Below are 10,706 nucleotides of genomic sequence, written 5' to 3'. Positions count from 1 at the left end.
GGCTATTCATATAGCTAGCTAAAATTGAACTCAAAAACACGATTCACGCAATCTACAAAAGGCGGTTATCCCGAGTAAATCTGGGAAGAACACTCTGAAACCCCAAAACAAAGCCCCATTTTTACCAGCATAGTAGTCAATGGACTCAAAAGAAGGGCATCCTCCCATTACTTGCATAAGTATCAAAAAATTATAAATTCTCGGGAGACTCTTGTCACAGCACTTTTTTGGACAATTCGTTGGGCGGCCCCAATCGTTTCAGTCACCAACAACATTTGTGACTCTAGTTATTTAGTCTCGACACCAGTCGAGTATGTTTCCGGAAGACAATCTTTACAAATGATATTTGAAAAAGTACTACTGTGTGTATGAGGTGATCCAGTAACACAATCATGTTTGTCTTACTAACCACCAAATAGTTTATATAGTTTAGTGATAAGTTACATCATTAAACACTATAAATACATTAAAAACTCCTACTAATTTGAGTCCACGGTTTTCAAGATATTACAAAACACAAGACGTTGTAACTCTCGTCGACTCCTCGTCTAGTCACAGAGGACATACGACCACAATTTACGACATTTACTGTCTTAGGTTTTCCCAAAGACTGACAATTTCAATCCAAACATAACAACATACTTATGTAATCTCGAGACTTTATTTCATTTTTTTCTACAGTTTCCATTAATGTGAGTTGTAATTAGATGGGATTCAACCCTTCAGTGAGACCATACAAACCGAATTTGTTTTACAGAAAGTGTAATACATTATTATGTTGTAATTACATAGAACGTAGTACGTTAGGGTGTTTACATTATAAGTTTCTTTTAATCGTTGTCATTGTTACATGTTGTCACTTTAAAAAATAAGGTGGTCTACGACATAAAGTGACGAACAGACACAACTAAGTTTGATAACGTTGTACAAAGGTACAGAAAAAAAGTTCAGGACACATAGTCTATCGTTAACCCCTTGTCGTGTGCGACACTTGTTGTCAAGGCTGTGGCTGTGATGTCGTAGATTGTACACCAGCAACTACTTTGATTGGGAGTACGAAAATAGTTTCTTGAGTGATAAGTTTTTAAATTTAGACACGCTTTGTTTGTTTGTTGAAATTTATGCGCAGAGTCGACGTCGAGACACTTTCTATATCCATAGTTATTTCCGTCCTTTTACCAACTTTACTTTTCATAAATAGAAGAAAAATTGAAATCCAGATGTATACTGCTTAATTTTTTAGTTTGTAGCCGGGGAGACAACAAAGGGCGCTGAGTCTGACGGGGCGTTCCTAGCACCCACACTGGGGATCTATTGTTTGGCAGCGAAGTTGAGGGCCGTTTGTAGCACGATGTTAGGCGTGACGACGTCTATGTGAGGAATGTTCGTAGTACCTCCTATGCAGGGGGTCGACTGGGTCTTTCTCTCGTCCAAGGACCAGGGTCCGAGAGGCAGAGAGTGTCCGGGATCTGATGACGTTGAGGAAGGACCGACCAGATGGACACGTAACACGGTAGGCTGAGACCGTCCGAGTAGCGTCTTACCGCCGGCCGGAGCAGGACAGAGTTGGAACGGATTTACAGGCGTGTTGGTGCGGCCGAGGAGGTGTGGCGAGGAGTGGACCGAAGGTCATTTGACGATCTATTAGGTGAATGTATTTACTGTTTTCCATTAAAGTTTATTAATAGGCTGGTTCGTAACTGTCATTGTTGTACCTCTGAACAAGTAATATGTGTAAATAGTGGGACGAACAAGACAACTATAAAAATTTCGAGAGCAGAAAACAGGGTGTGTCTTAGTCAGGTCACAAATCTATTCATACCCTTGTCGTGTCCCACATGTCGGACAGTTCAGGGTAGTCATTGGTGGATGAGGAACCTTTATAAAAAATTACCTTGTGTTTGTGAGATTCCAAATACTGTGTCGAGTGACACTTTTTACTTTTACCTTTAGTTGTGACAACACTAACTCTCTGTATGTCTAAATTGTAAACAAGCTTAGCTAACAAGCTGAGATTCCACAGATTATAGAAGTATAAGTATCATCACTGAGCGATCAGAACTCGTGACAGAGGAACATGTAAAATGTAAAATTTGTGATATTGGGCTATATAAATAAACATTGATTGATTGATTGACAACACACGACGTAGCGGATCTGATCGTAACATCATCGGGCCATTCGTGAGGACATCTTAAGCCATCGTATGACCGCCGGTGGAGTTTCTCAGGCTCCGGCGGCAACTTCGTAAGGCACTCGTGAGGGCATCTTGTCAAATCGTGTCATCTTCGTGTTATCATCGGTGCCATTGGGCATTCGCCCTCACTCTGATCGGGGCGAATGCCCGATGGCACCGATGATAACAAGATGCTCTCACGATGGCCTTACGAAGGGCAAAATGGACACAAATTCAACACGAAAATGAACCTTCACAAGGTCCTTCGGGCAACTTTTTGGCATGACAAAGATTTTGCCACCTCTCGCGAAGTTGCTGCCGGAGCCTGAGAAACTCCACCGGCGGTCATACGGTGGCTTAAGATGCCCTCACGAATGTCCCGATGTTGCTACGATCAGAGCTGAATTTGAACATTTCCTTTATCGTGAGTCCATCGGGTTGTTTTATTGCACAACAAAATCATGTAAACATATTATGTAAATAACCCAATTTGTGTTCTGTGAAACTGAAAAGGATATAATATATTATTTTGAAGGCGAGTTGACAGGAAGTTGTTGTTGCTATGGAAACAACATGACGGAGAAAACGTAATATCTTCTACATATAAAGACGGATAAAGTAAAGAACAAAGTCTGAAAATATCAGTACAGTATCATAGTACTTTAAAAGAATCGTTTTTGTTACTTTCGTTGCAGTTGTATGTCTTAAATGTAATGTAAATGTTGCCTTCGTGTGTGGTTCGGGGCCATCTTCGTGCAAAATTCACAATTCCATATTCGTGTGTCCATCGGGTGTCAATTTCGGGACAGTGTGACAGGGGCTTTAGAGAACACAAAGGCTTGGATAAGAGAGCATTTCAAACTTTTTGAATAATGATTTACACCTATAATAATGCTTCATATGTGTTTAAAAACTAAAAAAACAATGCGTTATTTAGTGTTTTCCAACCTTTTTTCCCGGGTGACACCATACTGTTATATCAATCTTGGACCTAGTCATAGTAACTAGGTATGTTATTAAATTACAGTTTTCAGAGCCAAGAGGCTAATCGTCTCTTTGCTAATTAGAGGGAAAACATTGATGTTCGTGTGTTAGTTAATGTAAAGAAATGTATGTGCGTTCATGTGCAGACGTATAGTTTGTTAATTGGATAACTCATATCCTGCAAGACTCCTAAAGACGTCATGAGATGATGACCTTTCTACAGCTGGAACATGTCCTGGAAGACCTGACAATGTGTGTGCGTTAAACATGTTTAGGGAACATGTTCGTGTGTCATTTAGAAAACGTATATCTGCCCTGTGTGTTTCTTGTATTCGCGGGGGCATTGCTGTATGATTGCTTGAGGGCAGGTAATGTTTCCCCATTGTTGTTTGGTGTTGCGCAACTAAATAATAATGATTAATTAAAATCTGTGTTTGTGTTTTATTGATTCCTCTCTGTTTCATTCTTTCCTGTTGCGAGGGTTGATTTGCCACAACATTACAAACATGTTTTTAATTGTATAACTGACCAAGGATCAAAAAACTAAAATTATGATTTATTAGAATAACAATTTCAAGTTATTTGCAATTTCTCTTGTTTTATATAAATAGCCACATACCATGAAAAAAATGCACGGTCATGAGTGATTATTTTTCAGTTTTTTCACCATGCACAACATTATCTTTCATGTGATTATTTCTGAGTAATTAGCATGTGATGATAACAAGGAGACTGTGAGTAAAGAGAGGTTGGGGAAAGGGAGATGGCAGGAAAGGGATGGGGGATGAAAAAGAAAGCAAGGAGCAGCATGTGTTGTATCTCCCCAGCCAATATGTGGTGAGAGCTACATGAAGCCTCCGTTAAGCTCCCTGAGAATGCCGCCATCACCCACTGGGGAAGCGGAGTAATTACAGAGTGCTTTGGTCCCCATTTGCCTACAAGCCCGGCAGCTCAGGCGCTAGATAATGAAGATTCACTGAATGCGGTTAGAGCTAGTTATCTTTTGCCGTTTACTCTACATGCTAGTGGCATTGAACACACTTTCCCGGAGGTTTTGTTTTGACATAATGTAGTAGGCCTATAGTTCAAGCCTTCAGCCTTGTGCACAAGCTGAATTATTATAGTTCGTAAATTGGTTTGAGAAGATTCAGGAGCATCCATCTGGCAGTGTCAGGAATACACCTGGAAGTTATTTAGTAGTCAGAGTGCGGAACATTTCCTGCTTTGTATGCAAACAATCGTGTTCGTGGCTGTATACATATAACTGTTCTCCTGTCCTCTGCTGAGAAACATCCTTAGACTCTCTGTGAGAACATTATGCATGAATTCACTTCTTCAAGAGTCCTGATACAGAGGAATCAATCTGTAGTTATTAGGTCTATTTCCTGTCTTACTGGGTGCTTGAACATGTAATGACATTCTAATGGACAGCTTAATATATCACAGAAAGAGTTGAGACAGAGTAATAACCTGACACTTGATGCTCTGCAATCTTCTACACTATGTAGTTTAAGGGCAAAAGCAACTCCGAGTAGAGAATAAAACGGAGGTCACACCTCAAAGTGACATTCCCTCGGTCCGCCATACCAAGTGCTATCAAAATCCAATTAGCTGAGAGGAAAGTGGTTTGTAAAACACAACAGAGGGTCTACGTTGAGGCTGAATTAATCAGCAGACCTTGCCGACCATGTGCAACACCACCAGAGATGGGGTCGTTACTAAAAAAAAGTAATATATTACATATTACTTTAAAAAAAAGTAATATATTACACTACTTCGTTACTCTCTACATAAAGTAACTCGTTACTTTACTCGTTACTGTAGCCTACTCGTTACTTTACTCGCATGGCCGGCCCGCCCCTCCCTACAGGCAGATCACGCAGACTGCGGTGCACCTACATTGTAAGCGCGCCACAGTTTTGACTCTGCGAGACTCCACTTGCACCCCCAATGACTATTGCATTAAGGAAGACATAACACAAGTCTTTCTTTTTATATGCTCTTTAATAAAATAGGCTACCAGCCTACCACAACAAGCTAACAGTCTGTGAAACGTAAAGACACTAATTAATGAAACCAGTTCAAGACGCATTATTCTTAGCATTCTTTATGAGCGCAGTAACGGTCAGGTATCTAATTACTTATTTATTAAGTATTCCATAACTTAGTAACTAAGAGATGGTCAAACTAAAGTGGTAGAGACATGGCAGAATTCCTACAATGAAGCGGGACATTGAACTGTTCACCCGTGAGAGGGCTATCAAGAAAAGAGAGCGAGCGGCCCCGTTGAGGGAGTTTACAGATGAGAAGACACAGAAAGACAGAAGCACAATAACAACAAGTAGGCTATATTTAGGTGTTTTTTTTGTAAATAACCGTATCAAGAGGAAGTAAAGTCCCATAGGTTGTCCCTATACCCTAACTGCCATGAGACAACTCAAAATCAAGTTTCCAAAATCCGACACTGAGGTGGTCTTAAGACTCTTAACGCACCGGCAGATGACAGCGCTGACAAAGTCTGTTTCCCGCTGCGAGACGCTACAATACTAATTGTGGGCTTATCATTTTGATTCGGCCACAACAGAAAAAAGAAAANGCGCTGACAAAGTCTGTTTCCCGCAGCGAGACGCTACAATACTAATTGTGGGCTTATCATTTTGATTCGGCCACAACAGACAAAATAAAAACAAACTCTCGCTCTCTCCAGAGGGGTAGGTCATCAGAAAAAGGCAAACGGGCCGTTGTCCGGGCAACATTAGCCCGTACGTGTGCACGTCCCTGCAGCAGTGGATAACAGCTTCTGGCCTGGACACAGTTTGCACCTCACCGTCACATTCCTGTCTATTCTTCGGACGAACTCAAAATAATGGGCATACCTCCTCCCAGGGGCGGACTGGGGGGGAAAAGTGGCCCGGGGATTAATTGACAGACAGGCCCACTTAATGCACGGCATGTATCGGCCGGCCGGCTATATGTTTAACAAAAAGACCTATGCATTTTATGTTATTTTGGACAATTATTCATATAAATCACATTACCTGAGCCCTTGAGTTGCCTAGAGTAAAATAGTTACTGCATATATGTAGTGATTTTAATGTTAACAGATCATTGATGCAATAACATTTGTGTACACCCAACTCTGAACACCACTTAGTGTTTGCCATGCAAGACCTTCTGTGCAACCCGTACACACATTTACTAATAAACTGCTCAAACTAAGACAGAAGTTTATATTCCTATAGATATGTATATGGGTTTTTGTGAATGTAAATGGTCTGCAAAGGCTTAAAAGGCAGCAAAAGAAGTTCCCTCTTTCTCAAATGTCACGGAGAGCCTTTGTAACAATAGTACCTTATCACTTCTGTTTCTCAAGTTCTAAATTGTTTTCCTGATTATGTTGGGATGAAAAAACGTAGTTAACTAGATAAAGGATGTGGATGGATAAAGGTGTGCTTTAATGAACTTGCCTTGTGGGTTTTGTTTACGACTTTTGAGGCTTCAACGAAATGAGCACTGAAAGTGAAAGTGGCAGGGCGTGACTGACTTTTAATTAGACTTTTATATATCATCAGGTATCACCTCAGCTTTGTCTGGGGAAGTTCAGTCACTCTGAGTGGAGGTATTGCTTGTGGCTGCAAAATAAAAGCAATGTTTATGTTCTGTGTTCCGTTACATCACCTGACATGAAAAGGCGTCCTTATTTGACTTTGTTATGAGCTAGTCTTCAAGGCTGCTCCTTATCCGTAAAATATTTATCATCTTATCCAGCATTGTTTTTATATTATAATAGTATCATCCTTTGTGTTTGTAAGAAAGCAGCTGTAGGAAAGGGTGTGACATTCTGTTGGCAAATACATCCTGTTGCTGTCACACACTTTGCACTTCCCTCATTAATCTGTGCCCGAGGACATAACAGATTCAAAGCCTCAGCCCAAAAGTTGCGTGGAAAATCAATATCAGAACATTCGCAAAGGCCATACCTCTTATCGATCCTCCTATCTGAAGCACTTCCCAAAGACAAGGTGAGATGTGGAGGAAATAGACAAAGCAGCATCCTTGAATGTTTCTTGAAAAAACAATGTGTTAGAAGTAAAGATCTTTAATGTACTGATTCACCAGCTGCCCTCTGCCCTCTGCGTTCAAAGCCTCCTTCTCAAGCAGCACACTGATCAAATGTTTGGTGCTTGTTGTCTGAAGGTGAAAAGGATCCTTCAGGGCAATCAACAGGAAAAGTGTTTGTGTTTTCCCGTGGGCGTTCACAGGTAAAAGCTGAAGCATTAACACTTGTCAATCAACACTAAGCTGCTTGTTACATAAGATCTTTATCCTTCAAACGTTAGCCAGAAACAATGTGACCTAAGCAATGACTCAGAAATGGGTCTTAAGAGATGTGTTTGGAGATGCTCCCTTCATGTCCTTGCAAAGCACAGGAAGCTGTATCAAGTGTAGATCACGTTAAAACTCCCCCGCCAGGCGCACATCATTTAGATTGTTTGGTTAGATGGTGAGACAAGGTGTTAGGGTCAGCGGGGGGAGTGTGAGATTTCATGAGGCTGTGTGTTACACGTCATTTCAGACTCATTATGATGTGCTCCAACCACTGAACTCTGTGTTCCTGTGAGTCATTTGACACTGCTGTGCTGGCATTGAAATCATGATAATCATTCAGTGGATTGAAGGCAGCAGATTAAATACTTTGGGTTTAGTCCATCATTTGTGGTTATCATCAGTTTTTGTATTTTATATCAATCAATCAATCAATCAATCAATCAATGTTTATTTATATAGCCCAATATCACACATGTTACATTTGTCTCAGTGGACTTCACAGCTTGTACAGAATATCAGTATGACATACGACACCCTCTGTCCTTAGACCCTCTGTCCTTGGAACCTCACATCGTACAAGGAAACACTTCCAGAGAAACCCCCACAGTTTAAAGGGGAGCATGGGAGAAACCTCAGGGAGAGCAACAGAGGAGGGATCCCTCTCCCAGGACGGACAGACGTGCAATAGATGCCGTGTGTAAATCGAAGAGATAATACATTTTACAACATAGGTAGACCAAATGTTTGGAAATGCATGTGTCTATAATAAGAAGATGAATCCACGAGGATGTCAGCAATCTTGTGGGAGCCATCAGGGAAGTAGTATGATGAGAGTCAGGCAGGACCGCAGAGACAGGTTCAGCCACGACTCGAAATCCAGGACTCAGGACTCAGGATCCAGGACTCAGGATCCCAGCGTACATAGACACCAAAAAGAAATTTGGGGGAAGCTGGGTTACTCTGAACATGAGAGTACACAGGTTCAGACAGAGAGAAGGAAGAAGTAAGGTGCCCCCCCTACAGTCTATATGTGCATCCTTAACTCACTTACATGTTGTTCAGCTAAAGGTAAAGGTTGGCACTGTTTTCTTTTGCACGAATACATGTGCTTGATAAAAAGGGTTTTCAATTTGACTGCAAACAAGTACAAATGTGAAAATCGATGGAGATCCTCTTTTCTAGATTGTCTTGTTGATTAAGGGCTCTTACGTTTCTGCAGTTGTGATTGAATAGCACCATGTTCTCTTTATTTACAAAAGACTGTATTTTTGGTTGTACAGAATTGACTCAAAACAAACCTCTCATCCTGGAAGAACATTTTCACTTTTTAAAGATGCTGCTTTAGCTTTGGCCATCATTTCTATTGGTTATGAAAACATTGTACTCATCAATCACATAGCTGACAACTAAGGCTAACATCAAGCTGACACGTTGTAAACGTTTCAGTCAATCCAAACCCCTTTAAGGTGAAACTAAAAGTAACTGCAGTTTTTCTCGATGGAACGCTTTTATTTTTGATAAATGTTGCAATGGACAAGTGTCAGTAAAAATTATTATTTCAACAACATGTTTTTATTAAAGCTGCATTGAGCTGTCTTCACAATCTGATGTTTTCCTGACAGACCGGTTGCTAGGTGACAGACCCAAATATGAAATCATGCATTAATAAAACTGCAGTTTTTGCTTTTTAGAGCAGCCTAACTTCTATTGAGGCAACCTTAGAATAACTTTTATAAGAAAACAGGATGCGTAGATTTCTGTGAGTGAGTTTTATTTTTTGTGTTTCCAAGACCAGAGCAACTTGCGCCCAGGGCCCAGTAGAGTTAACTAGTATTGAAGTCTGTCTTGGGCTGTGTGGTCTGTAATAATCATTGCAAATGATAAATAAGCCTCTTGGCTAAAATGGAGAGCACAAACTGTTTTTGACCGCGGCTGCTTGTGAGTTGTTGGTGTGTCATGCTGCTGTTGGTGTTCTCTTTCTGTTGGGTCTCTTCATATCAATTGCGTTTTTTTTTCCTCCAGTCGTTTCAGATTGTGTTCAAGTTTGGGTACATGGACCCAAAATCACTGAAGCATTTTATTTACATCGATCCGTCTCATGCTCATGTTTGTCATCATGCACCAAATAGCAACCACTTAGCTTCCTCATATGTATTATTTAAAAAAAAAATTCTCTTGCTTCCCTAACGGATTGCACCCCTGCTCAAAAGCATCTCCCTCAAATGTTGGAGAGTACAATATATTTCGCCTCCAAATTGCATTTGTTTCAAACTAAGAACCTATGCTGGCTGGGTTCAGGCGCCGTTGGCAGAACCCCTCTGCAGCGCTGCCAACCCTTCCCTCTTCCCCGAGCCTGCAGTGGCATTTAGTCATCACCAAGAGTGCCTTGTTGTTAGCACTTAGTCTAAGCACATTGTACCTGCTTATCTTATTACCCAGGTGTCAGCTGAAGAGTGTGTTGGTAATTGAGGGGAGTAACCTGCCAGTTGAGGTGTTCCTCATTCATTTAGTTAATTGCATTGTTCTCATTGGATGGAGGCAGTCCCTGTGAAGAAGTGAACATGACAGCAGTGTAATCAGAATTCACTTCAGCACATGTACCTCTGATAGAAGCGTGATTACAAATAAGACAAGTTGTCATATTAAGGGATTCATTACAGAAAACAATCAACTGTCATTCCGTGTAATGTTTTACCTTCATCACCAAATGTCTATTCTAGCATTTAAACAAATGAGAGACAATCGTGTTCGGTCAAGATTACTGATTAGAAGGTCGGATTATCAGCTTTGTTATTGTCCATGATCATCATCAGGAGGGCTACACTCCATCGTGAGACCGTGGCCGTTTCTCAATCTCGAGGAAACTGGCTTCCAAGCCAATATTTCAAGGATGCTACGTCATCGAGTGCCGCCGAAGGACTGTTCCAATCTCCAGCATACTTGGAATTCCACCGAGGTCCTTGGTTTGGGGGTAATTTCGAGGCTGCACATGGGTAGACGTCCTTCAAATCCCCACAATGCTTTGCGCACGGACCAATTTCAAAAACCCTTGCGGAGAATGGCTGAACCGACGCAGCACACATTTAAATATAAGTATGTAGTGTAGTGTAGAACATGTGTTGGTAAATATGTTACTCTGTTGCATATAGTTATCACCAGAAATGTGTTCCGTGAGAGTAAAGCAAGTTCATAATTAGATAGACATCGTGACTGAGGT

General features: G+C 41.0%; 1 long non-coding RNA gene across 1 annotated transcript in view; it reads right to left on the bottom strand.

The window, feature by feature from the left end:
• The window catches only part of LOC104955088 (uncharacterized), an 18,472-nt gene extending 15,185 nt beyond the window's left edge, over nt 1-3,287 (bottom strand). Inside the window, exon 1 of the long non-coding RNA XR_799425.1 lies at nt 3,149-3,287. This is a non-coding gene — a long non-coding RNA (uncharacterized lncRNA). The remainder of the gene's footprint in view (nt 1-3,148) is intronic.
• Nucleotides 3,288-10,706: the final 7,419 nt, after the last annotated feature.

This window comes from Notothenia coriiceps, unplaced genomic scaffold (genome assembly GCF_000735185.1).
Source record: "Notothenia coriiceps isolate Sejong01 unplaced genomic scaffold, NC01 NC01_scaffold00024631, whole genome shotgun sequence".
Lineage (NCBI taxonomy): Eukaryota > Metazoa > Chordata > Actinopteri > Perciformes > Nototheniidae > Notothenia > Notothenia coriiceps.
The sequence above is the reverse complement of the archived record's forward strand: the minus strand, read 5'-3'. Positions and strand labels throughout refer to the sequence as shown.